This window comes from Euprymna scolopes, chromosome 34 (genome assembly GCF_053919585.1).
Source record: "Euprymna scolopes isolate OS-2025 chromosome 34, ASM5391958v1, whole genome shotgun sequence".
Taxonomy (NCBI): Eukaryota; Metazoa; Mollusca; class Cephalopoda; order Sepiida; family Sepiolidae; genus Euprymna; species Euprymna scolopes.
Window position 1 is genome coordinate 714,301 of NC_136515.1, and position 5,730 is coordinate 720,030.

Below are 5,730 nucleotides of genomic sequence, written 5' to 3' on the forward strand. Positions count from 1 at the left end.
TGCATAGTTGGAGATCAATAGTGATTAATAGGGATTAGTATTTAAGTTCAATTTTTTATCGGAAGCTACTGGTCCAATCTGGCTGAAATTTTGTATGTACCTTTAGGCACCTCCGAAATTTACCACAGAATTACCCCCCCTCATATGTAACACGATGTAACTTTATTATAAGTTAATATTTTCAACATAACTTTTGTACCATTTAAAAGAAGAATGGCAAAATAAGTCAGTAATGATTTTTTAAAAATATGTTCCATCGTACGAAAATGATGAAATTGCGAGAGGAAAATCAGTTTTACATAATTGGCGTTTTAAACTAATGTTCCCATTCCGAACGTGAAAACATACCCGTATTTAATGAATCTAGCAAAAATCAACTAATGGTCAGATTTTCGTGAAATTTTCTATATTTATCCATTTTAGAATGAAATTTCATATAAATTGAAGTTTCCGTAAAATATGTGAGAGGAAATATTTTAATGCATGCCCCCCCACACACCATATTTATTTTTTTTCGAAATTTGAACAAAAATATATTTAATTCGATCGAAATTTCTATTTATTATGAAACATAAGAGTTCAAATAAGTAAAAAAAATACTTATTTTTTTTAAATTTAAATACACGTATTGAATAACAACTTACCTTGAAGTTGCAATTAAAAAATTGATATAAATTAATATTATTATGTTTTTTTTTTAAATAGTTTTTTTTTCTAATCAATATATACTATTATCAGTTTAAATGCTAAGAAAAAGAAACTTACTAAAAATTAATTAATTAAAAAAAAATTAAAATGATTAAAATTCCATTATTTAAAAATGTTCCGTTACAACATAGATTTTTAATTAATTTTGTTTATTTTTTTTTTAAATATTAAGTTTTAATATAAACATGATTTTTACTAGCTATTTTATTGCCAGATTAAAAGCAATTGAAAAAATATTATTGCACAAATAATAAACATTTTGTAGACCACTACCATATTTTGTTTGTATCTTTTTACTAAATAAAAGTATGGAAACCTGTAATTAACTAAATGAACAGTTTAGTAGAACCGTATTTGATATTTAATATACAAATGTTTATAATATTATTAATCTTTAAACTGTGTAAATCTTAAAACCTAACAAAATTATAACAAAGATTAATTATTAATTGCAGTTGAAGAAGATAAACAACGATTTTAAAAATCATTAAGTCGCTTCTGCATTTCCATACTTCGTATAGTTAACACGTCTGACGTCACGGGATCATGCGTTCCGTTCGATTGGTAGAGCCTATAATAAGGTGCAGCGAAATAAGTATTATGGTATCCATCCGATGCACAGTTAGAGATAAATATAGGGTAATAAAGATTAGTGTTTAATGCAAGAATGGGCACAAATTTAACCATATTTAACCATCAATTTGGCAATGAAGCCCGTATTTTAAGTCAACGGGGTATAACTTTTGCTTGTTTTTAACGAGTTAAAAAGTCCAGTGTGCTGATATATTTCTATCTATAGGATTTACTCATAAACTAATTAACCGATCATTATTACTTTTGGAACACAGTTACTGTGTGTGGAAAGAATGTGACTTATATTTGGTTTAATTTAGTTTTTTGCGAAGTGGGAGGAGGTAAACAGTGGAATGTTTTCGTGAAAATCATGAAAACCTCCAATTCATATTGTTTTGATTCATCGGACTACTGTTCTCACCTTGAGTGTCATTTTCCCAACGTTTCGGTCGATGTAACCTCCGACCTTCTCCAGGTGTATCTTGGCGAACTCTGCAAGGACTTATGGCGTAGTGGTTAGAGTACATGGAAAATCATATGTAAAAGTGATATTCTCCTGAAGGTTGAAGGTTCAATCCTCAGTGTGGGCGATCATGCAATTGCGAATTGCTTAGGACCTCTATCCAGTCAATACTGACGAAACAATGGCATGTTACCCCCGTGAAGTAAATAAAAGGTTCCGTTCGAAATTCGTCCAAATTCCCGAGTTCGACAAAAACATTATCGAGTTCGACAAGATACACCTGAAGAAGGTCGGGAATTACATCGACCGAAACGTTGTGAAAATGACACTCAAGATAAGAACAGTAGTTGGATGAATCCAAACAATACTAATAATCAATCCTCATCTCAAAAATTCAGAAACGTAAGTTATTTTTATATCGAAATGAGATGAACAAATAAAACTAATGCTAAAAACCATATAAAAATCCTAACAATAGTATTAATCATGATGCAAATTCTATAAATATATTTTACCAAAACCAAATGTTAGAATTGAAAAAAAAAGGCAGTTAAAAGCTTTGTACATAAATATTTAGCTCCAGTTGATAGCAACAGTAAGAGTAACATTATTATTTATTATAAGAAGTTTAAAACTCAAAAGCTATATAAAAACACCAGAACAAACCAGTGTTGTACATAAGTTTAAATGCTCTCTAGGAGAAGGTAACTTCCGTAATAATATTAATAAGACTAGGCCATACACATATACATATACAACAACGTCCCCTTAAGTAATCCAATTTACCCAATTTCTACTACTACGATATTGTCCCATTGACTACCGTACACTCGTTAACCCTTATCCTCAAGTGGCCGCCGAGCCTTGATAACTGGTGACTCCTTTGTAAAAAAAATTAAAAAAAAAAAAAAACAGAGCCGCTGCTGCTGGGTAAGCAGCAGCAGCCATTTACGTATAACTAAGGCAGCTGCGCGTTGTAACGTCACAGCAGAGATTAAAAAAAAGGCACACGCATTAAGAGAAGCACGTATTTGAGATCTGTTCGAAACGTAGTGGATTCGAGACGTGTTCAAGACAAGAGAGAGCGGAAAATGGCATATTCGAGACACAAGTATTCGGAGGAGTGGGTTTCAAAACATGTTTGAGACGCGTGAGTGTCGTCAGAGCAGAGAGGAAAAGTCACACGCGGCCGGAAATGAAGAAATGAATTGTTTAAATATTTAGAAAAGATGCGTTGTTGGAAATACTAGATTTAAGGCTTCTGCCAGAAAAGAAAAGTGAGTCGAATTTTTTCATTTCTTCTGTTCCTTGCGACGGAGTCTAAAACGTGTTGGGTCCATTAAAATGTAACAACACCGTTAAAAAAGGTGTGTAAAGTTTTACTCAATCATTTTTTGAAATTTTTTTAATTTTCTTACTAATTTCGACATGATATGTAAATACGTACTAGTGTTTATACTTAAAATGTATTATGTTGATTATTTTTGGATACGAGGTGCCTTAGATAACTTTCCGGATATTTTGTACAGACATTTTAAATTGTCGTAAACTTTTGAAAATTCAGTATGTTATTGCTATGATGAGAGATGTGGGAGGAGTAAGGCAGTAAGAACACTAGAGTTGATTGGCCAAATAAAGAATTTCATGAGTAAGGACGATCGTGTGTCTATAGAGACAAAAGTGCACAGTTTGATGTCAGTGTGGGAATTCTACATACAATTATTCGTGAGGAACTGAAGATGTGGAAGATTTGCGTAAAGTTTGTCTCAACGGTGCTCCATACTTGTCACAGACAAATTTAACCAAGATGGGCATTAGACAGTTGCTCACCCTCCCTACTGTCCAGACCTTGCTTCCTGTGACTTTTGATTATTCCTCAAGCTCAAGGAAAAACATTAGATGCTGTCATTATGAGATAATTGAGGAGATGAAAGAGGCTTTGGCACGTTCACACAAGAGGACTTTCATGGGGCCTTCCAGAAGTTGCTGTACGGCATTGCAGTCGGAGAAGAGTACTTTAAAGGGGTCTAGAGTTATATGTGTGTACTATCAAAAAAAGTGCCCATGCGAAAAAAAAGTCTGGAAACTTATTGAAGGCATCTTGTATCTACTTAAGATTCACAAGCGCCGATGATGGTTTCATCGTGTAATCCTTGGATTTGTTATCAAAAAAGAAATCAACTGATGTTTTTTTAAAAAGCGTTTGAGAATAAAAACAAAGTTATTCTTGGTAATCGGTTTTCATCCAGAAAACGGGCTGCTAAGGAGTCAAAATTAAAACATTTAAATCTGCGGCCGATTTCTCGATTGGATAAACCAGAAAGGTGAAGATTAATGAGCTCCTAACGATCACTAAAAGAAATTCGAGGTATATGAATATTACGTTGTATAACCTAATAACAACAAGAATTATAATTAAAGATGCTAAAACGTGGATATTTTACGACTAGAAATGCTAAAACGTGGATATTTTACGACTAGAGATGCTAAAACGTGGATATTTTACGACTAGAGATGCTAAAACGTGGATATTTTACGACTAGATATGCTAAAACGGGGATATTTTACGACTAGAGATGCTAAAACGTGGATATTTTAAGCTGGTTTTAAGCTCATTTGTTGCTGCGGAGTTACTTTTTGCCTTCTCAATTTGAAGCTAATTATTTAAATAGATGTGAACACTAGGATACTTCAATTAAAAGTCAAATATGAACAGGTAAAATTATAGAGGAATAAAAGGCGAACCAAATGAGGTATAGGTTGTTTTAACAGTTGCACTTAATTTAGTTTAAATTTGCGGTTTTTGAAAAAAATGACAAGTGCGGACATTCTTTTTGGCGGTACTATATATATATATATATATATATATATATATATATATATATATATATATATATATATCTTACCAGGTTAGTTTTACATGAGAATATACTTTTAGATTTTATGAGATTAGGGGAAATATCTTATCTGGAATTTTTTACACGTCTAAAAACACTAGGGGTTAGGGGAAGGGTGGGATTAGTGGAGTGACTGTGAAAGCCAAAGTATGCGTTAATTAAGACGATTTAAGGGTTTTAGAAGAGTTTAACTGTGTGAGCTGTCTATGGAATTAAATGATTTTAAAGCAGTGGTTACAATCAAGAGGGTTCGCATGAAATTTGTAAGGTTGCGAATGTATTATCAATAGTTGGTGCATATTGTAGTTTAGGGCGTGTATTGGTCGCTATTTTATGTCGAACTGCTTATATTTGTTTTTTGTTTTGTTTTTTGTTTGTTTTTGTTTGTTTGTTTGTTTGTGTGTGTGTGTGTGTGCGCGCGCGCGTGTGTGTTTGCAATGTCAAATAGCTCATTTTTCGCTTTGATAATATTTTTATTCTGAGAGGAAGTAATTTTCATTACCACCTCTGATATGCAAGATGACATGATCTTAACTTCTTACGTATAACCTAGTTCATGAGAAAATGTGTATTTTTAGAGCCAAGATTTCTAATTAAGGTCGATTGAGATGTTCATTTCATTTTATCATTATTGTATTTTGTAAATGTAGGAGTTTCCGTTTCGGCTGGTATATTTTTTAACTGAACTTTTGCCTCCCACTGCCGGAAGGAAAGGGCGAAGGGAACTTTCGGCCTGAACACAGCCTGGCATTAAATCTGTCTTTTTGTATCGACCGGCATGCGAGATTGATGTTGTCTTTGTGGGTCACTAGCAAGGCAAAAAGAGGTAAACACGGCACGCGGGTTTTCTCAATTTATCCGATTCAAATCACTGATATCTCATTTTTATGATTTGTTTCCTTTTTGAAATATTTATGAGTGTATTTGTTTTATTTCAGTTTTCACGTTGAAGAATATACGCTTGTTTTACACCGAACATGTGCGACGAAATAAACTTATACTTTTTCATCAGTCAGATTCCTGTTTTTTTTTTTTTTTTTTTTTTTTTTGCCCCAGTTGCTGCTGTAACATTATTAAATGTACGTGGTT